General features: G+C 38.6%; 1 protein-coding gene across 12 annotated transcripts in view; it reads left to right on the top strand.

Annotated features, from left to right (window-relative positions):
* Positions 1–23,696, top strand: part of CSNK1G1 (casein kinase 1 gamma 1) — a 211,445-nt gene that overhangs the window by 77,509 nt on the left and 110,240 nt on the right. The gene's annotated exons all lie outside the window — the stretch shown is intronic.

The raw sequence follows: 23,696 nt of genomic DNA, 5'->3' as shown, positions 1-23,696 counted from the left end.
CTGCAAGGATATACAGTACATCCTGTTTGGAGAAGTTTTCCAACAGATAATTTGTTTGTATTTCTTCCTGGAGTTTCCAGCATTAGAATTAAGTTAGAACTCCAAAGAGAAGTTAGGCAATTTTATTTCCCAACTAAGGCAATGGATTTTCTATTTCAATTATGAATTTATGGGTGAGATGGAAAATAATGACAAAATTAATCTGTCTAAAGATGTGAGATTGGGAAAAAGGTACATTGGGTATTTATATATATATATATATAATTTTTTTTTTTTTTGAGACGGAGTCTCACTGTGTCACCCAGGCTGGAGTGCAGTGGCGTGATCTCGGCTCACTGCAAGCTCTGCCTCCCGGGTTCATGCCATTCTCCTGCCTCAACCTCCCAAGTAGCTGGGACTACAGGCGTCCGCCACCACGCCTGGCTAATTTTGTTTTTGTGTTTTTAGTAGAGATAGGGTTTCACCATGTTAGCCAGGATGGTCTTGATCCTCTGACTTTGTGATCTGCCCGCCTCAGCCTCCCAAAGTGCTGGGATTACAGGCGTGAGCTACCGCGCCCAGCCATTTATATACTTTTTAATGGCTCTCCCTTGATGAGTGGGATAGAGAAAATAAAAGGCCATATAAATATATGAAGTTGGAGATTAGCCTGGAGAATGTGGAAAGGTCATCTTTTAGGCTAAAGTGTTTTCTTTTTCTTCATAGCTCTTGAGACTGTGGATTAATATGAAGACTCATTGTAAGAAACTTTGGCCCTTTGTGGGGAATGGTGGGAGGGTGGAAACATAACATAATTACGTTTGTTACCTCTGCTACTTCTTTTTCTTTTTGAGATGGTGTTGCTCTGTCACCCAGGCTGGAGTGCAGTGGTGCGATCTCAGCTCACAGCAACTTCCTCCTCCCAGGTTCAAGTGATTCTTGTGCCTCATCCTCCAGAGTAGCTGGGACTACAGGCCTGTGCCACCATGCCCAGCTTATTTTTTTAAAAAATATTTTTGTGGAGATGGGCTCTTGCCATATTGGCCAGGCTGGTCTTGACCTCCTGGCCTCAAGTGATCCACCCACCTCGGCCTCCCAAAGTGCTGGGATTACAGGCCACTGCGCCTGACTACCTCTGCTTCTTGTGATGGTCCTGCATAGAGAACATGGACAAAATCTTACCTCTGATCCCCCATAGAGAGCCTTGGAGAAACATCACTATACTAGCCAGAGACCATTTGAATTTAAGAATGATGAGAATGGATTTATTTTTACTGTTAGAAGGCTGGCAGCCTGGAAATTCAGGACTTAATTAGGATAATGAAAGGATCTTTATATTTAGAATTGTGTTCGGGTTACCAAAGCCAGCAGATGCTACTTAGAATAGGAGTAAGATGTGTAATTACTGCTTTACTTTCTAGCAATTACAGAGTTGCTTTAACGAATAGTTCTGTGAATATTTATGTCATAGATTGACTGTAACATCACAGTACTACTTGGATGGATTAAATAATTATGACATAAACATCCACAAAATGATTGCTAAGAGGCAGTTTCTAATGCATCTAAATCTTTGAATTCTCATAACATCAGACAATTGTTTCATTTCTGTGAAAGTGAAGAAAAACCTTGGTGAATTAAAAGTGGAAATCTGTTTAATCACTTAAGTCTAGATTTGTATTATAAGTTTACATGGGAATGGAAAAATTCATTCAGTTAAAAGCATACATTTATAGCCCATCTATATTTTCAGAGTAGTATTGTGTTTTGTTTCCTCTTTGAATCTGAGATAATTTTGATGTTTCTCATTTGGACTTGCCTGTAGTCAGAAGAACTTGTCTTTCTTTTCATGTGCTTTTACTCTTCTCTGCTTATCAAGTTTTCATTAGCCCTGGGACCATACTGTTATGGCCTTGTATCTAGAAAAGATACTTTCAGAATTATTTGGCATCTTGCTAACAATAGAGTGGGCTGCATACCCCATTCCGTCATTTTCTTGTTTTAATATTAGCAAGGAGAAGATTGTAAACTACAAAATTCCAAAGTCAAGGCAGGTGCAGTCAGGCCTCCATCATGGCTACCACCTACAAAGCTCTGCTTCTCTAAACTAATTTCCTTTCCTAGACACACAGTCTCTCAAACAGCCAAGTGCATTTCTTCTTATTCTTTTTTTTTTTTTTTTTTTTTTGGGAGACAGGGTCTTGCTCTGTTACCCGCCCTGGAGTGCAGTGGCGTGATCATAGCTCACGCAGCCTCCAACTCGTGGGCTCAAGCGATCCTCCTACTTCAGCCTCTTAATAGCTAGTGCATAAGAACACGCCCAGCTAATTTTTTTATTTTTAAATGTTTTGTAGAGATGATGTTTTGCAGGCTGGTCGTGAACTCCTGGCCTCAAGCGATTCTTCTGCCTTGGCCTCCCAAAGTGTTGGGATTACAGATGTGAGCCGCCACACCTGACCAACCATGTGCATTTCTGCTTCAGAGCCTTTACGCTTGCAATTCCTTCTGCTTGCAGAATTATTTCCCTAAAATTTTGCATAGCGGGTTGTTTCTCATCCTTTAGGCCTCAGCTTATGTCTTACCTTCTCAGAGAAACATTCTATCACTTGTTCCTCATTCTCATTTAAAATAGCACGTTTCTTCTCTAGCACATCTTGTCTCGTCAAACTGCTTTATTTTATTCATTGCATTCATCACTATCTGAAATGACCATATGTATGTTTCCCTATTAATTGCCTCTCCTTACTTGAATATAAGCCCTTTAAAGGGCAGGGATTCTTTCTGTATTGTTTACTGTTATTTATGAGATGGAAGGATAAAAAGCTGATGAATAGGAAGGGGGGGAAAATAAAGCATACTTTCTTTGGGCTCCAGGTTTATGTGGGGGTGGTGGTAGATAGTAGACCTGTCGGTTCTAAACAGCAAAAAAAAAAAAAAAAAGTAACGATAGTGCATTTTGGTTCTCTGCAAATGTTTCCACCCCACTATACAGTTTTTTTTCTTTAGATGCAGTTTTCCTCTTTTTGCCCAGGCTAGAGTGCAGTGGCGCAATCTCGGCTCACTGCAACCTCTGCGTCCCGGGTTCAAGTGATTCACCTGTCTCAGCCTCCCAAGTAGCTGGGATTACAGGAGTGTGCCACCATGCCTGGCTAATTTTTTATTGTTAGTTGAGGCAGGGTTTCACCATGTTGGCCAGGCTGGTCTCGAACTCCTGAGCTCAGGTGATCTGTCCACGTCAGCCTCCCAAAGTGCTAGGATTACAGGCGTGAGCCACTGCACCCAGTCCTCATCATACATTTAACAACTATTTCTTGAATATTTACTGATACTAGACTCTGGGAAGGATAGAAATAACAAGATATAGTTTTTGTCCCTACAAATACCACAGTCTAGTGGTAGACAGAGAAAAACAAATTGCAATACAAAGTGATAATATAGCATATTGGGGGCTGGGTGTAGTGGCTTATACCTGTAATCCCAGCACTTTGGGAGGCCAAGGCAGGCAGATCACTTGAGCTTAGGATTTCTTTTTTTTATTATTTTATTTTATTTTATTATTATAATACTTTAAGTTTTAGGGTACATGTGCACAATGTGCAGGTTAGTTACATATGTATACATGTGCCATGCTGGTGTGCTGCACCCATTAACTCACCATTTAGCATTAGGTATATCGCCTAAAGCTATCCCTCCCCCCTCGCCCAACCCCACAACAGTCCCCAGAGTGTGATGTTCCCCTTCCTGTGTCCATGTGTTCTCAGAGCTTAGGATTTCAATACCAACATGAGCAACGTGGCAAAACCTCGTCTCTACAAAAAATACAAAAATTAGCTGGGTGTGGTGATATGCACCTGTAGTCCTAGCTACTTGGGAGGCTGAGATGGGAGGATGGCTTGAGCCTGGGAGCCTGATGCTACCATGAGCCAAGATCACATCACTGCACTCCAGCCTGGGCGACAGAGTGAGACCCTGTCTCAAACAAACAAAAAACCAGATTGTATAGAAACTACATTGGCAGAGAAGGTTAATAAAGGCTTCAAAGAGGAGGTATGATTTGATGATAGGACAGGATTTCTGCCGGGAGACATAAGGAAGAAGAGCTTGTGCAGGATACACAATCACTAGATACTGTGCAAGTGCCCAGCATATCACAGCAGCATTTAGTTATACATGACTGGGTCATAGGATGTGAAGTGAAAGAAAAGTAATAGAATGAAGCTTTTAGGTAAGTTGGGACGAAATTGTGAAGTGTTTGCATATATTAAAGCATTTGGACTTTATCCTGTAGGCAATGGGGTCGAATCATCGGGAGTTTTACAACAGAGTGACATAATCTAGTTTATATTCCAGAAACAGAATTCGGGTTGTATTGTAAGATTAGATCAAATAGGAAAGAAGTTGACATCTTGTAGATTTTGCTCTAATTGTAATACTTATTGTGTTGTACTTTATTGTTCCATTTCTCTCTCCCAAGATAGGTGTAAGGGAATTACTTTGCTTTATTAGTCCTCATATTCTAATTCCTTTCACTGTGTGTGGTATGTAATGGGTACTCAAGAAAGGCTTAATTGTCCAGGTCAAAAGTAGCAGGGCCTTTGATCTTAGCTCTGAAAATGGAAGTGAGATGGAGAGAGGACAGGGTAAATTAGAAATTTTAGACATAGACTATAGGCAGGATTTAGTCACTAATTATTTGATGGGAAGAAGTCAAAGATGACTAAATGTGCCAGCTTGAAGAGACCTTGTAAATGAGGAAGATGTAGACCCTTATGCTGGAGGCTGCAAATATTTTTGTGAAAAATCAGATCTTGGTGATGACCTTGAGCAGTGTATATAAATAACTCCCACCAGCCTAGCATTCCAATAATGGAACAGTAGGCATAAATGAGTTAATTGAGATAGTAAATATAGGACTAGGGAGAGTGGTTAGGAAGGCAGGTAAGATAGAGTTTGTGAATATTTGAGGACTGGGTGACACATATGCAGAAATGCATGTCTGAGACTTAGAAAGTTAAGCTTGAGATAGGGATTAAGAAATCACACCAGACCAGAGATGGGGTTTCACCGTGTTAGCCAGGATGGTCTCGATCTCCTGACCTTGTGATCCACCCACCTCGGCCTCCCAAAGTGCTGGGATTATAGGCGTGAGCCACCGCGCCTGGCCACCCCCCGACCCTCTTTTTTTTTTTTTGAGACGAAGTTTCACTCTTGTTGTCCAGGCTGGAGTGCAATGGCACGATCTTGGCTCACTGCAACCTCTGCCTCCTGGGTTCAAGCAATTCCCCTGCCTCAGTCTCCCAAGTAGCTGGGATTACAGGCACCTGCCACCACGCCCAGCTAATTTTTTGTATTTTTTGTAGAGACGGGGTTTCACCGTGTTGGCCAGGCTGGTCTTGAACTCCTGACCTCAGGTGATCTGCCTGCCTCGGCCTCCCAAAGTGCTGGGATTACAGGCATGAGCCACCGCTCCCGGCCCTTCCCTATCTTTTTAAAATGAGCCATGTGTATTTTGTAATCAGAAAAAAGTAGTAATCAAGGCAAAACAATTTCATTAATGCAAATTTTTTTAAAAAGAAAATACACTTATTGCTTAAAATTTTTTTAAATTCTACTTTAGAGGTGTCTGTGGAGATAACCACTAATGATGGTTTTTCTATGGCTCAAAAATGTGTATTAGGACATATTTTAGAAATGCAATCAAATTGTGCTCTAAGCTTCCTTTTATGGCTGGGCGTGGTGCCTCATGCCTGTAATCTCAGCACTTTGAGAGGCTGAGGTGGGCGGATCACCTGAGGTCAGGAGTTTGAGACTAGCCTGGCCAACATGGTGAAACCCCATCTCTACTAAAAATACAAAGAATTAGCCGGGCTTGGTGACGGAGGCCTGTAATCCCAGCTACTCGAGAGGCTGAGACAGGAGAACCGGTTGAACCTGGGAGATGGAGGTTGCAGTGAGCTGAGATTGTACCACTGCACTCCAGCCTGGGAGACAGAGTGAGACTCCATCTCAAAAAAAAAAAAAAACCCTCTTTTTATTGCTTAATAGAACATGAACATCTTGTTTCAACTTAAATATATCTCATCAATTTTAAATATTTCTATAGTGTTCAATTTAGCCATTATCAATATACACACAAATTATTTTGTATTTTAGTATTATAATTAATACAGTACTCCTGCAGTCCCCAACTTTTTTGGCACCAGGGACCCATTTCATGGAAGACAATTTTTCCATGTACCAGAGGTGGAGGATGGTTTCAGGATGAAACTGTTCCACCCCAGATCATCAAGTATTAGATGTAGCCTAGATCGCTCACATGCACAGTAATAGGGTTTGCACTCCTGTGAGAATCTAATGCTGCCACTGATCTTTCAGGTGGCACTCAGGTGGTAATGCTTGCTTACCCACTGCTCACCTCCTGCCATGCAGCCTGGTTCCTAACAGGGCCATGGACTGGCACTGGTCTACTCGATCTCCTGGTAGTTTAAAGTTGGTTTAATTTCTTAGACTACATCCTGGAAGCCTACTTTTTGTGTCAAAGGATATGTACGTTTGCAATTTTGTTACACATTGTCAGTTTGTCCTCCAAAAAGATGTTTCAGTTTGTGTGTATGTGTGTCCTTGTGCTTATTTCCTCCAGTACTTCAGAAATCTTAAACAATATCAAGAATCTTTTCATCTATGACAGTCTGATAGGGGAAAATGGTATTACTTAAATGTGTATGTGTTCATAGGTGAAGTTAAACATACTTACACATATTTGCTTATTTTTTTAAAGAGCATATTCTATGTGGCCTTTGTCCATTTTCAATGGAAAGATTATTTCTGTGGAGTCTTTTGTGTACTGCCTCAATGAAAGGAGAATTATGAAGATTTAAGACAGAAGGGAAAATTGATGGATAGTGACTGTGTAGGTAGGAGGACATGATGGGATGAAAACAGATTTTATAGATTGATACTAACTGAAAAATATGGGGAATCTTGTGAGAACTTTCTCATTTTTAAAGTTTTGAGCCTTCTGCTGAATCAGGCCTGGAAAGAATCATGTAAACATTAAAATAAGAAAATTATTTTCCTCTAGAGTTAAGAAAATATACATCCTCAATGTACAAATAATTGCTGGTATTTTTCTTAGTTGCAAGAATAAGTAGATAGATGATATTTATTTATTTATTTATTTATTTATTTACGAGGTGGAGTCTCGCTCTATCACCAGGCTGGAGTGCAGTGGCGAGATATTAGCTCACTGCAACCTCTGCCTTCCGGGTTCAAGCAGTTCTCCTGCCTCAGCCTCCTGAGTAGCTGGGATTACAGGTGCCCGCCACCATGCCCGGCTAATTATTTTTTGTATTTTTTTAATAGAGACAGGGTTCCACCATGTTGGCCAGGATGGTCTCGATCTCCTAACCTAGTGATCCAGCCACCTCCGCCTCCCAAAGTGCTAGGATTACAGGCATGGGCCACTGCCCCCGGCTGGTGATATTTCTTTCACATCTGCATAGGGGTGCACGTGTGTTTATGGCAGACCTGTTGGACTAGAGAGGCAGGCATATGATTTTAATAATATTCATATTGTCCTTTTGAAGTAGGATAGGGTGAGAGGATGTTTTTACTTGCATACAAGAAAATGGAGGCACAACAAATTAACCTTTTTGATCTTTTCCATCTTTTGTGTCTGATGAAATATGCAAAAATGCATTAGCACAGGGTACTTCTGGACAAAGGTAAATAAATTGGCTAAGGGTAGCAGCTTGTTCTGTGACACTCCTGCATGGCTTCTAAAGTAAGACACTTATTTCTGTGATTGATGTAGGGTCTATATGACAGGCTCTGCATATTGTTCTTTCCTTGTCTGAATTACTGAACTGTCACTTGTGAACTTAAATTGGAACTTTTTTTTTTTGAGACGGAGTCTCCCTCTGTCACCCAGGCTGGAGTGCAGTGGCTCGATCTCGGCTGACTGCAAGCTCCGCCTCCCAGGTTCACACCATTCTCCTGCTTAAGCCTCCTGAGTAGCTGGGACTACAGGCGCCTGCCACCACGCCTGACTAATTTTTTTTTAATATGTATATTTTTAGTAGAGACGAAGTTTCACCATGTTAGCCAGGATGGTCTCGATCTCCTGACCTTGTGATCTGCCCACCTCTGCCTCCCAAAGTGCTGGGATTACAGGTGTGAGCCACTGCGCCCTGCTTATATTGGAACTTTTAACTTCTGCTACTAGCTATTCTTTTTTTGGCAGTTGTAATTATTAACAATTTACAGATGAGTACTATCTAAAGCAGTTCATTTCATATTCTATCCCACAGTCTTAGATCCATTATTTTCCACTCCAAGTCAATGGGAAAAGAAAAGTGAGCAGGCAGAACTCTCCATGTTATCTGTTTTATACATTTTATACATTTGAGTTTTCAATAAGATTTTGTTTGAAAGGTATGATTCTGCTGCTTTAAACATTTTTGAAAATCATCTGAGAGAATGCAGGCTTAAGATGAAACATAATTTTATTTTATTTTATTTTTGAGATGATGTTTCACTCTCATTGCCCAGGCTGGAGTACAGTGGCTCGATCTTGGCTCACTGCAACCTCCACCTCCTGGGTTCAAGCAATTCTCCTGCCTCAGGCTTCTGAGTAGCTGGGATTACAGGTGCCCACCACCACACCCAGCTAATTTTTTGTATTTTTAGTAAAGATGGGGTTTCACCATGTTGGCCAGGCTGGTCTCGAACTCCTGACTTCAAGTGATCTGTCCGCTTTGGCCTCCCAAAGTGCTGGGATTACAGGCGTGAACCACTGCACCCAGACCAAAATGTAACATAATTTAAAGGTATTTCTTGTCTAGTTCAAAATGAAGCCATTTTAAAATCAAATTTTTGCTTTTAAGTTAATAGTTTCTTAGAAAATCATGGTATTTTAAACAAATGAAAGTGTATCAGCGAAACACCTAATTAACCAGAAACATTGATATATTATATATTTGTAACCTTGTTAAAGTTTTCTTATAAATTTGCAAATTTTTAGGTTCTGTGGATGAAACAAACTAAAACAAGTTTTAGAAGTCATGTCATTATTCTTCTGCTTAAGTGATTAAAAATAGGAGTCTTGGCTGGGCATGGTGGCTCACGCCTGTAATCTCAGCACTTTGGGAGGCCATAGCAGACAGATCACCTGAGGTCAGGAGTTTGAGACCAGCCTGGCCAACGTGGTGAAACCCCGTCTCTACTAAAAATACAAAAATTAGCCAGGCATGGTTGTGGGTGCTTGTAATCCCAGCTACTCGGGAGGCTGAGGTGAGCTGAGATCGTGCCATTGCACTCTAGCCTGGGTGACAAGAACGAGACTCTGTCTCAAAAAAATAAATAAATAAAGTTAAATTAAATTAAATGATAACTTTAGATAAAATGCATTCTAATTTTTTTGTTGTTGTTATGTGGATATATTCCCTAATGGTGAAGTCTGGGTTTTTTGTGTAACTATCACCTGAATAATATGCATTGTATCCATTAAATAATTTCTCATTTCTCACCTCTCCCACCCTTTTAAGTCTTCAGTGTCTATTATTCCACACCCTGTGTCCATGTGTACTCATTATTTAGCTCCCACTTATAAGTGAGAGCATGCATTTTTTGATTTTCTGTTTCTGAGTTGTTTCACTTAAGTTAATGGCCTGCAGTTCTATCCATGTTGCTGCAAAAAATGTGAAATTTTATTATTTTTTTAAGGGCTGAGTAGTAGTTCATTGCCTGTCTGCCTGTGTGTGTGTGTGTGTGTTTATGTGTGTGTGTGTGTAAAATGTGGTGTGTGTGTGTATATATATATATATATATATAATCATCCATGAGGGACACTTAACTTGTTTCCATATCTTTGGCGATAAACATAACATGTGCAGGTGTCTTTTTGATGTAATGATTTCTTTTCCTTTGGGTAGGTACCCAGTAGTGAGATTGCAGGATCAAATGGTGGTTTTAGTTTTTTGAGAAACTTCCATACTGTTTTTCATAAAGGGTGCACTCATTTACATTCCCGCCAATAGTGTATAAGTGTTCTCTCTTCTCCGCACCCATGCCAACATCTTTTATTTTTTGACTTTTTAATAATAGCCATTCTTAAGAGTGTAAAAGGCTTATTGGAAAAACCAACCAAACAAAAAATAATAATAATAGCCATTCTGACTGGTATAAAATTATATCTTATTGTGGTTTTAATTTGCATCTGTCTGCTGATTAGTTCTCTTGAGCGTTTTTTCATATGCTTCTTGGTCATTTGTATGTCTTCATTTGAAAAATGTTCATGTCCTTTGCTCACTTTTAGATGACGTTATATGGTTTTTTGTTGTTGTTTGTTTGAGTTCCTTGTAAATTCTTACAATTAGTATTGTAAATACTATAATATCCTTGTAATTGGATATTAGTTTCCTGTTAGATGCAGAGTTTGCAAATATTTTCTCCCATTCAGCAGGTTGTCTGTTCATTCTCTTCTTTCTTTTGCTGTGTACATGCTTTTTAGTTTAATTAAGTCCCATTTGTCTATTTTTGTTTTTGTTGTGCATTTTAATTTTCTTGGAAGAATATCAAATGTATATGAGATTCTTGTTTGTAGTAGTATCATAGTTTAAATTTCTTTTGGAATTACACCCTAGTTTAACTTAAGCACAATTTGTTAAGTTTAAGCAGTTTTAACAGATCTTGGAGAAGAATTATTTCTGTCAATAGCATAATCCATCAAAATAAAGTAGAAGTGAAAAGTTCTAACCACATTAGCTGACACACAGTCTGCATTGCATTAATATGGTAATTTTAGAAGTGTCACAGATATAATACTTGCAAGATTATGCATTGACATCTTGACTGGTTAACCAGGAGAATGTAATGGTAAAATTTCCAGGCTTGCCAAACAATTCCGGAATTTTTTTTTTTTTTGATACAGAGTCTCACTCGGTCGCCCAGGCTGGAGTGCAGTGTTGCAATCTCGGCTTGCTGCAGCCTCCATCTCCTGGGTTCAAGTGATTCTCGTGCCTTGCCTCAGCCTCTGGAGTGGCTGGGGTTACAGGCGTGCGCCACCACGGCCGGCTAATTTTTGTATTTTTAGTGGAGATGGGGTTTCCCATGTTGGTCAGGCTGGTCTCAAACTCCTGACCTCAGGTGATCTGCCCACCTTAGCTTCCCAAAGTACTGGGATTACAGGCATGAGCCACCGTGTCTGGCCACAGTTTTTGAGGAGGACTATGAAGTAGGATGGTTATGGGCAACAGAAGTTTATAGAAAGATGTGTTTATGAGGGTGATTCAGAAGCAGTATTTACATGATGTCATCATGCATCCTAAGGAAAAAACTGTCTGAACTTATGGCCTACTTTTCCAGAAGAAGGCAAAGCTTTTGTCAAAGAAAGTGGAGCTTACTGCCAGCTGTTGTGGGCTTTCAAAGAGCAGGTGATGCTGGATTGATTCAAATTTTTTTTTTCTATGTTGGGGTTAGTAGGACAAGAGGAAATATATATATACACATGCACACAAACACACACACACATACACACATATATATATAACTTTATAAAGTATCATATGTAATATTTTTAATAATTTATCTTTAATTCCAATAACTAGGTTACATAGATTCTAAAGTCCTGAATCCTATAGGCAAGTGGTTCAATTCTTTTATCCATGTCGTCTAGATACCTCCTTATTTCTAAATATTATTTCGTAATTTTTTCAATATTAGATATTGTTATTGATTGTCTCACACATGCCATCCCTAATGACATACATACCTTGCCCATATTCTCCCAATATACTTATGTCATATTTTTTGGTTTAATAATTTTTTTACATTTACAGCTTTATGGCTGTGGAAGTATTGTTTACAACCGAGCTATGAGAGCACTGTTACTGTATTTCCTTTTTAGTATGACTCCATCATTCCTTCCCTCAGAATTAAAAATTGCTGATACTTGATTTTTTAAAAAAATTCTTAGTTATCTATATACCTTTCATTAATTTTTTTCCCTCAAGTCCAACAATTAAAAAATTTGTCATGATATTAGGTAATTCTGTGTTTAGATTCCTTTTCTGCTGGATGGCTTAGTTTTGCTAAGTCATTTACCATTTGTTTATTCAATTCTCATCTTCCAAAATGTTGACATCTCTAGTCTACTGTTTCCTCACCTATTCTCTTTGTCCTTTCTTGTTTCCTTTGTCCTTTCAGTGGGGTTTTGGAAATAAATAGAGCTAAATGCCTCAATTTTTTTCTGCCATGTTAAACTGGATGTCTATGTTATACATTTTTATTTCAGCAAGGCATTTATTTGACATACTTTTGTGTATTCTGGTAACGTATATAGAAATGTGCGGTGACTGATAAGATAATTAAGTAGATTTGTCATTCCTTTAACCATCTTCATAAAAGAGAATGAGTTAATAGATCATTGCCCTCATTGATGCCAAAGAGTAGAATTCTGTATTTTGGTCTTATCCACTTCAACAGTGAATTGGATCAAACCTTTGAAGAACATACTGATGAAAGCTGTACACAACACAATGCTTTGGGTGGGGCAGCTAATATGTATTGCTGGTTAACAGAATCAAGATTCAGCATTATATTAAATAAAGAGTGGAACAAAAGTCCTGACCATGGTTCACAAACCAGTTCTACTGTACAATTTTGGATTTGACAACTAGATTAGCAACAATTAATATGAAAAAGATGACTGTAAGTTTAGAATGAGACAAGAATGGTCCCAGGCTTCCCAAAAGTTTATGGTAACTTTGAGTAACTTAATATGTGAAGTCCAGATCAACAAAAGTAGTGAAGTTTTAGACCTATAAGGAACTTTAGCATTGTCTAGTTCAACTGTCATCATTTTAAAGATGAGAGGAATTAAAAATTAAGTGACTTGGTCTAGGGAGAACAACCAGCTTGTCACAGAATTGGAACTACAGCCCAGATCCAAGACATCACAAATAGCTATTTCTATTATATGCCATGTAGTCTTACCAGTTACTGGTTAAGTGTATAGTTGAAATACCACATGCCAGAAAAAAATAGTTAAAAAGGAAATCAGAATAAATGTCTAATTATAATACAAAGATGATAGTCATTAGCATTTAATATAATTACATGTTACCAGAAAAAGAAATATAAATAAAGTATAAAATGATAACTAATGATCTTTTAAGTGACACCATCTAGTTTTTATGGTGGATCATCCCCAACATTAATCGTCAGAGATTTTCCAGGGGGTGAGGAGGAGAAACATTGGTAAATTAATTATTGCGAAGTTTAATATTATACTATTGCAAAGTAAATTTAGAGCAGAATCAAAGTGGAGGTTGTTATAAACACTATGCCTCTTTCAAATAAAAGGCTAGGGGTAGATTTCCATAATTACCTAGCCATTTATTCATTTAACAAATTGTATTGAGCATCTGGTTTTTTGGCAGGCATTTAGCTAGGCCCTGGTGGTACAAAGATCATAAATAAGACATGGACCCTGCTTTTGCCAAGATCGTTATTTGGGGATTCACACTTAGAAATTAGTAACTATACTGCAATGCAGTAAGTAAAATAATAGAAAATATATATAAGACGTAATGTAGCTTAGAAAGAGTGATATCTCTGCTGGAATTGGCAAATGGCAGAAAACCTGCACAAATAAGACACTCAGAGTTGAACCTTTAAGGCTCGAGTTGGACAGTAAGGAGAAAGGGCTGAGGTCAGGGGATGAGAATGTGAAAGAACATTCTCAAAAGAGGAAGCCGTACCATACAAAAGGCATGGAGGTGTGAAACACAAGAAAATGTAAAGAACCTCAGCACTACTGGAAAGCATGGGTGACTAAGATCCACAGGGGTTGTTCAGTGGAATTGGTATTAGGAAGTGAGGCCGGAGATGTGAGCAAAGCCTGTTCTTGACCATGATAGAGATTTTGGACTTTATTGTGTAGGCCATGATAAAAGGAGGAATTACAAGTCATCGTTTGTTTTTTTTTTTCCCTTCTTGGAGAATATAAATTAACTAGAGTGATCTCACTTCCCTTTCCTCCAAAATGTAGTTTTTCTGTGCTTTTAGAAAACATGGAGCAATCTGTTTTTATCCAGAGGTGTTCATATCTAAAGAATAGTAGGATTTTTTTCCAGTTTATCAGGGCAAAAAGCTGAAACAGTAAATGCTTTGTGATTTAAGTAATTCTAAGTGTTTTTTGATTAAAGGACTATTGCGGGTAGTTTGGGTTAATGTTTGTACTGTGAAACTAGAAGTTAACATGTTAACAATATCTCAGCAGAGTGGGGTCTTTTTTGAGGGTTGTAATGCTACTTTTTATACTTGTTAGTCTTCTTTATTTTATAAAGTACTTCAGCAAATGGATTAACCTAAATGATAAACAGTTTTTTTGGATTTGAACATCTAGACTGTAGACAGGTTTAGGATAATTCTAATTTATGGAGCTTTTTTGTTTTGTTGGTTTGGGCAATTTTTTTTGGTAGGCAATATTGCAATGTCATCACAAAAATTAGAACAAAGACTTTGTCCAGGTATGTGGGTACCTTGATATAAATGTTGGATATACTTTGGGATTCGGCTTTTTTATTAACTAAATTGCTATGTGGTTTTCATGATTATAATTTTAATGGCTACATTCTATTTCTTCAAGTGGAGTACTAGAACTGTTAACCATAAAATTGGGCTTCCAGTTAAATCTAGATTTTATTATAATAATAAATAACACAATAAACATTTTCATGAAAATAGAGGTTATTATAAGAAATATATCTTCCTCTGTAGCTTCTGGATAAATTTTATTTTGTATAGATTGCACAGAAAATTTATACATTGATGATACAACTATATTTTTCAATAGTTTTATTCTACTCTAAAATATTTGTATTGAGGAGTCAAGGCTAAATGTGGAATTTTTCACAAAACTTGTATACAGTATAAGTTAACAGCAATATGAATTAGAATTATAAATTATATTTGCTGAAATTTTTAGCTGTGTCTTAGTAAAACTTTCATATGATATCACTTGTGTTAATAAGCTCCAGCTGTCTGGAACAAGGCTGAGGACTAGGAAACAAATCAAAATAATAATAAAAATTAAAAATATCTTAGCCAAAATAGTTCCCTCGTAGACATTTAAGAGATAGTAATATTATTCTCATTAAAAGACATAATATGTTTCTGGGGATAGCTCATGAGAGAAGAGGTCTGAATCAATATTACACAAAAGTACATATATTTAAATCAAAAATTAAAAAAAATTAAAAATTTCACTTACATTAGCATCAAGAATAAAATACTTAGGAATAAATTTAACAAAATGAGTACAAAATTTATACTCTGAAAACTATAAAGTATTGTCATAGGGAATTTAAGATCTAACTACATGGTAAGACATTCCACATTCATGGATCTCAAGATTTAATATTGTTAAGATGGCAGCATTCCCCAAGTTGATGTACAGATTCAACACAGTCCTTATCAGAATCTCAGCTGGCTTCTTTGTGGAAACTGACAAGCTGATTCTAAAATTCATACGAATTTCAAGAAACCCAGAAGAGCCAAAACAATCTTGAAAAAAGAAGAACAAAGTTGGATGACTCATACTTTGGATTTCAAAATTTACTACAAAGCAGACAGTGTGGTGCTCCCATCAGGATAGACATATAGACTGGTGAAATAGATTTGACACCTACCCATGAATCTCTAGTCAATTGCTCTTGACAGGTGTGCCAAGACCATTCAATGGGGAAACAATAATTATTTCTACAAGTGGTATTGGGACAACTGGATAGCCACAATCAAAAGATTCAAGTTGAACCCTTACATCATACCATAAATAAAAAATTAACCCAAAGTAGATCAAAGGACTAAATGTAAGAGTCAAAACCATAAAAGTCTTTAAAAAAAACAAACATAAGGATGAATCTTACTGCCCTCATATTTGCCAGTGGATTCTTAGTTATGACACCAAAAGCATAAACAGTAGAAGAAAAAAACAGATAAATTGGATTTCATAAAAATTTAAAACTTTTGTGTTACAAAGAACACCATCAAGAAAGTTAAAAGTTGGCTAGGTGCAGTGGCTCATGGCTGTAATCCCAGCACTTTGGGAAGCAGAGGTGGGTGGATCACTTGAGGTCAGGAGTTTGAGACCAGCCTTGCCAACATGGTGAAACCCCGTCTCTACTAAAATACAAAAATTAGCTGGGTGTGTTGGTGCACTTATGTAATCCCAGCTACTCAGGAGGCTGAGGCAGAAGTGCATGAACCCGGGAGGCAGAGGTTGCAGTGAGCCAAGATCACACCACTGCAATCCAGCCTGGGTGACAGAGTGAGGCTCCATCTCAAAAAGAAAAAAAAAAAAGAAAGTTAAAAGTCAGTCTACATAATGGGAGAAAAATATTTGGAAATTATGTATCTAATAATGGGCTAGTATTCAGAATATATAGAAGACTCTTACAACTCATTCATAAAAAGACAAATAACCCAATTTAAGAATAGGCAAAGGATTTTTTTTTAATGGTCACTTTAGATACACTTTTTGTTTTTCCATAGGTTATTGGGGTACAGATGGTGTTTGGTTACATGAGTAAGTTCTTTAATGGTGATTTCTGAGATTTTGGTGTACCCATCACCTGAGCAGTGTACACTGCACCCTATCTGTAGTCTTTTATCCCTTGTCCCCCTCCCACCCTTCTGCCCAAAGTCCATTGTATCATTCTTACTATAGGCCAAAGATTTGAATAGACTTTTCTCCAGAAACAATGTAAGGATGACTAGTAAGCATATGACTTGATGCTAAACATTATTAGCCATTGGGGAAATGCATATCAAAACCACAGTTACCATTTCATACCCTTTAGGGTGACTAGAATCAGATAACAATTGTTGGCTAGGGAGGAAGTGTAGAAATCTGAGTCTTTATACACTGCTCTTGGGAATGTAAAATGCTATAACCACTTTGGAAAACAGTCTGACAATTTCTCAAAAAGTGGCAACACCCCAAATGTTTATCACCTGATGAAATAGGTCAACAAAATGTGGTATTATTAGCCCATAAAAATGAATAAAGATACATACTACCATAACATAGATGAATCTTGAAAACAAGTTAAATGAACAGATCCAGTAACAAAAAGACCATTGATTTTGTGATTCCATTTCATATGAAAAATTCATGGGAGACTGAGGCGAGCGGATCTCTTGAGGTCAGGAGTTTGAGACCAGCTTGGTCAACATGGTGAAACCCTGTCTCTACAAAAAGACATAAAAATTAACCAGGCATGGTGGCACACGCCTGTAATCCCAGCTACTTGGGTGGCTGAGGCACTAATTGCTTGAACCCGGGAGGCTGAGGTTGCAGTGAGCTGAGATCATACCACTGTACTCCAGCCTGGGCAACCAACTGAGACCCTGTCTCAAAAAAATAAAAAATAAAAAATTAGGACAGGCAATTCTGTAGAGATAGAAAGTAGAGGCTGGGCATGATGGTTCATGCCTGTAATCCCAGCACTTTGGGAGGCCAAGGTAGGAGGATCACTTGAAGCCAGGCATTTGAGACCAACCTGGACGACACAGCAAGACCACATCTCCACAAAAAATGTTAAAAAAAAAAAAATTAGCCAGGCTTGATGGTGCATGCCTGCAATCCCAGTTACTTGGGAGGCTAAAGTGAGAGGATTGCTTGAGCTCAGGAGGTTCAGGCTGCGCTGAGCCTAGATTGTGCCACTACACTCCAGGCTGGGCAACAGAATAGACACTGTGTTTAAAAAAAAAAAAAAATTTCCATAAAATTATAAAATTTGCCATCTCAATCATTTTTAAGTGTACAATTCAGTAGTGTTTAGTATAGTTACATTATTGTGAAATACATCTCTAGAACTTTTTCTTTTCTTTTTTTTCTCGGCACAGTCTCGGCTTACTGCAACTTCTGCCTCTCAGGTTCAAGCAATTCTCCTGCCTCAGCTTCCTGAGTAGCTGGGATTACAGGCACCCGCCACCACGCCCAGCTAATTTTTGTATTTTTTAAATAGAGACGGGGTTTTGCCATGTAGGCCAGACTGGCCTTGAACTCCTGACCTCAGGTGATCCAACTGCCTTGGATTCCCAAAGTCCTGGGATTGCAGGCGTGAGCCACCACCCCCAGCCTAGAACTTTTTCATCTTGTGAATTGGAAACTCTATGCTCATTAAACAACTCCTACTTTCCCCTCTTCCCAGGTAACTACCACTCTACTTTCTCTTTTTATTTTTCTTATTTTTATAGAGATGGAGTCTCACTATGTTGCTCAGACTGGTCTGTAACTCCTGGCCTTAAGTGATCTTCCTGCCTCGCCCCTCCAAAGTTTTGGGATTGCAGGTGTGAGCTGCTGCACCCAGCCCCTACTTTCTGTCTGTATGAATTTGACTACTTCAGATATTTGATAAAAGTGGAATCATACGGTACTTGTCTTTTTGTGGCAAGTTTATTTTACTTAGTATAACGTCCTCAAGGATAATAGTGTGTATCAGAATTTCCTTCCTTTGGCCCAGCATGGTGGCTTAGGCCTGTAATCCCAGCACTTTGGGACGCCGAGGCGGGCGGATCACGAGGTCAGGAGATCGAGACCATCCTAGCTAACACGGTAAAACCGCGTCTCTACTAAAAATACAAAAAATTAGCCGGGCATGGTGGCGGGTGCCTGTAGTCCCAGCTACTCGGGAGGCTGAGGCAGGATAATGGTGTGAACCCAGGAGGCGGAGCTCACAGTGAGCCAAGATCGTGCCACTGCACTCCAGCCTGGGCAACAGAGCGAGACTCCGTCTCAAAAAAAAAAAAAAAAAAAGAATTTCCTTCCTTTTTCAAGTTGAGTAATCCATTGTATGTATATATCATATTGTGTTTAGCCATTCATTCATCAATGGACATTTGGGTTGCTTCTATCTTTGGGCTATTGTAAATGGAACTAAGTTGGCTGTTTCTGAATGCTTAGCATAAGACACCAACAGAATAGAATTTTGATTTGAAGGGAGAAGCAGCAGTTCTGAAGATAAAATATGAGAAAAGGGGCCGGGCGCGGTGGCTCACACCTGTAATCCTTAGCACTTTGGGAGGCCGAGCCGGGCAGATCATGAGGTCAGGAGATTGAGACCATCCTGGCTAACACAGTGAAATCCCGTCTCTACTAAAAATACAAAAAAATTAGCCAGGCTATTTTTATAGAATTGCTTGAACCCAGGAAGCTAAGGTTGCAGTGAGCCAAGATTGCGCTACTGCACTCCAGCCTGGGCAACAAAGCGAGACTGTCTCAAAACAAAACAAAACAAAACAATACAAACAAACAAAAAAAATGATAGGTCTGAGTGGAATGACTACCTATTTTGCCCTGGTTGTCCTGGGTGGTCAGTGACAATTGTTATATCAGCTCAACTCACAGCTTCCAAAGACTTCTTGAGAAGGGCTGTCTTTTTTCAACATGCTGCTTGGTGGAATGCAAAGTGAATTTGATAAGCTTATTACCCTTATTCAGAAAGAAAGGGCTTGAACAAGCTGAAACCTTTATGTGTGTGTGTGCGCACGTATATACGTGTACTTCTTTTTAATTAACAGTATGGTCCTCTAATGTAGGAGGACTTAATGCTTTCTTATTTATCATTTTAGTAAAACTAGGTCATGTCCTCATCCAGTGTATGAATATACCACATTTTGTTAATGCATTTATCAGTTGATGGGTATTTTATTTGTTTCTGTTTTGTTTTGTTTTGTTTGAGATGGAGTCTCGCTCTGTTGCCCAGGCTTGAGTGCAGTGGTGCGATCTCGGCATACCACAACCTCCGCCTCCTGGGTTCAAGGAATTCTCCTGCTTCAGCCTCCCGAGTAGCTGGGACTACAGGTGCGTGCCACCATGCCTGGCTAGTTTTTGTATTTTTAGTAGAGACGGGGTTTCACTATGTTGGCCAGGCTTGTCTCGAACTCCTGACCTCATGATCCGCCCACCTCGGCCTCCCAAAGTCCTGGGATTACAGGTGTGAGCCACTGTGCCTGGCCTGTTTGTTTCTGTGTATGAATACTCTATGATCCAGAAATTCCACTCTGGGTATTCACTTAAGAAAATGCATATATATGTGCACCAAGAAACATATTTAATAATATTCATAGCAGCATTATTCCTAATGGCCCAAACTGAAAACAGCCCAAATGTCCATCAACAGTAGGACAGATAAATAAATTGTGATATATTCATACAATGGAATACCATCTAGTAATGAAAAAGTATGAACTACTAATGCATGCAAGAAAGTGCATGAATCTCACGGACATAATCAAGGAAAAGAATGCAGACACATGAGAATGCTTATTAGATAATTCCATCCATATGATGTCAAAAATAAGCAAATGTGATTTCCTACAATAGCAGTCAAAACAGATTACCTTTGGTTGTGATAAGTAGGAGTTAGTCATTGAGAGGAGGTACCAGAAAACCTACTGGTATGCTGAAAATGTTCTCTTTCCAAATGGTAGTTACGTGGGTGTATGTATGGATATATAAAAATTCACTGAGCTCTACAGTTAAGATTTGTGTGCTTTACTGCATGTAAGTTATACCTCAGTAAAAAAGAAAAACTAGGTGTAAACAAAATTACAAAAAAGGTAGATCATTTGTGCAAGAGGATTTACATTTGTTTTTTGATGTTAACAGTGTATGTCAGTGATCTTCGTACCACTTAGGTGGAGCTGCTTCACGATCACTGGATCTAAACAAAGCTGAAAATTATGTGCCAGACTCTTTAGGAAATTGTCCAAATAATTAACAGTAAAGCAAGACTTAAAAAAAAAAGTGAAACACGTAGGTTAACGTTGCTCCTTTTTACATACATACTTTCATAAAGATTAAAAATTTTTAGATGTGGGGTGTAGTTGCATCAGTGGGATCTATGAAGTTCTCATTATACTCTGGCTTCTCCTATATGTACATTAGTTGAGTGCCTAATTTTACATAAAAATCTACTTTTATGGCTGGGCATGGTGGCTCATGCCTGTAATCCCAGCACTTGGGAGGCCAAGGCGGGCAGATCACGAGGTCAGGAGTTCGGCACCAGCTTGGCCAACATGGTGAAACCCTGTCTCTACTAAAAATACAAAAATTAGCCGGGCGTGGTGGCCTGTGCCTGTAGTCCTGACTACTTGGAAGGCTAAGGCAGGCGAATCGCTTGAACCCGGGAGGCGGAGCTTGCAGTGAGCTGAAATTGTGCCACTGCACTCCAGCCTGGGTGACAGAATGAGACTCTGTGTCAAAAAAAAAAAAAAAATATATATATATATACACACACACACACACACACACACACGCATGCATATATACTTTTACCCCTGGACTGGGTGTGGCGACTCACGCCTGCAATCCCGGCACTTTGGGAGGCCGAGATGGGTGGATTACCTGAGGTCAGGAGTTGGAGACAAGCCTGGCCAACATGGCAAAACCCCGTCTCTACTAGAAATACAAAAATTAGCCAAGAGTGGTGGTGGGCACCTGTAATCCCAGCTACTCGGGAGGCTGAGGTGGGAGAATTGCTTGAAACTGGGGGGAGGAGGTGGGCGGAGGTTGCAGTGAGCTGTGATTGCACCACTGCACTCCAGCCTGGGCAACAGAGTGAGACTCCATCTCAAAAAAATATATATTTTAATAGATAATAAAATAATATTAATATATTATTCAAATATATCAAAGTTAATATATTATTAAAATATATTAATATATTATTAAAATATATTAATAATATATTTTATTATATTAAATTTTATTTTAATATTAATAACAACATTAAAATTTGTAGCAGGGGTAAAAGTGTGTGCATATATATTATTTTATGTATGTACATATGAATGAATGGAAGACAGGGTCTCACTCTGTTGCCCAGGCTGGAGTGCAGTGGTGCAATCACAGGTCACTGTAACCTTGAACTCGTGGACTCAAAGGATCCTCCCATCTCAGCCTCCCAAGTAGCTAGGGCTGAAGGGTGTACCACAATGCCTGGCTAGTTATTTAATTTTTTTGTGGAGGCAGAGTCTCACTTTCTTGCCTAGGCTGATCTCAAACCCCTGGCCTCAAGTGATTCTCTTACCTTGACCTCCCAAAGTTTTCGGATTACAGTTTGCACCACAGCACCCAGCCTACAACTTTATTAATAACATCTATATTTCCTCTCAAAACTTGCATCACTGTCTAGAATAGAGGTCTATATTCTTATTGGCAGGAAAATATATTTGACTATTTTGTCTAATGATCAAGTTCAAGTCACTGACGTTGCATGGTTTTAGTTCTTGTGGAATTGATTGCTTTACCTTGAACTCTCTTTATGATTGTTTTTTCACTTTCAACTCTTTTCTTTTTCTTTTTTTTTTTTTTTTGAGATGGAGTCTCGCTCTGTCACTCAGGCTGGAGTGCAGTGGTGCGATCTTGGCTCACTGCAAGCTCCGCCTCCCGGGTTCACGCCATTCTCCTGCCTCAGCCTCTCGAGTAGCTGGGACTACAGGTGCCCGCCACCACCCCCAGCTATTTTTTTTTTTATTTTTTAGTAGAGACAGAGTTTCACTGTGTTAGCCAGGATGGTCTCGATCTCCTGACCTCGTGATCCGCCCGCCTCGGCCTCCCAAAGTGCTGGGATTACAGGCGTGAGCCACCGTGCCCGGCCTCAACTCTTTTATTTTTCAAAGGACTGTTGGACCTTTTTTTTTTCTACCTGGGTGGCTGAAATGTCTCATTGGTACTTCACTCCTTTTCATTTTCATGGGTTCCCATTTGATCTTTTAATTTTCCACATTGATATTGTGGAGGTCTTCAAATAATAAATGATCCATCTGTTCTGACAAAGTACTTCAATTCTGTTTCAGACCCATAATGAAATATTTACTGATAAAATGATATAACATCTGAGATTTGTTTCAAAATAATAAAGTTACTGAAATTGGGTAGGTTACATGGGGGAAAATCATATGCCTTTGAAGTTATGCATAAAAATTTTAAAAATACAAAAATGCTTCAGTATTTCTCTACTGCAGAAAATCATACTTTCTAGAATGATTCATTCCAGTTTTTCTGCCCACCACTATAATATAGAACATTTTACAAATTTTCTTTGTAAAGCATAGGCCCTTGAAAGAACATAGACACTTTCTCAAAAATGGAGTATGACTCCTGCTTTGATGCTATTTATAAATGACTTTCAACTTCTCCCTTTCTTTTGGCCCTTGCTGCCTTTTACGTCACTCCACATAGCCTCACTTTAGACTTTCAGGTGTTAGAAGCACTCTCATTTTTCTTACTAACAGATTAATCAGAATATCATGTGTAATACCTTAGGAAAGTTATATAGAAACTAGTCCAGCCACTGACCAGCTTTTCATTGCAAAATGAAATAATCGAAACTGCTTTTTGGAAGATTTTTATTGATGGCTCTTATTATTCTTTGATCATAACTCACACTAAAAAAATGTGATTTAGTATACACATAGTTAATATCTGTGTATATGAAGTTTCATGAAATAATATTTTATCCTTACTAAGTATAATGTACTTTGATACTTTTTATTTTATGTATTTTTTTCTTTAAAAAATTTCATCAAGACATTCTTTAAAATCAATATTTGAATGTATTTACTTTATATCCCACTAATGGATCATGTTCTACAGTTTAGAAAACATTTGAGCATTGTCTGTCTTGTTAATAATAAACATGCTG

The sequence above is a fragment of the Pongo abelii genome, chromosome 16 (assembly GCF_028885655.2).
Source record: "Pongo abelii isolate AG06213 chromosome 16, NHGRI_mPonAbe1-v2.0_pri, whole genome shotgun sequence".
Classification (NCBI taxonomy): domain Eukaryota; kingdom Metazoa; phylum Chordata; class Mammalia; order Primates; family Hominidae; genus Pongo; species Pongo abelii.
This window is presented reverse-complemented; position numbering and strand designations above follow the sequence as displayed.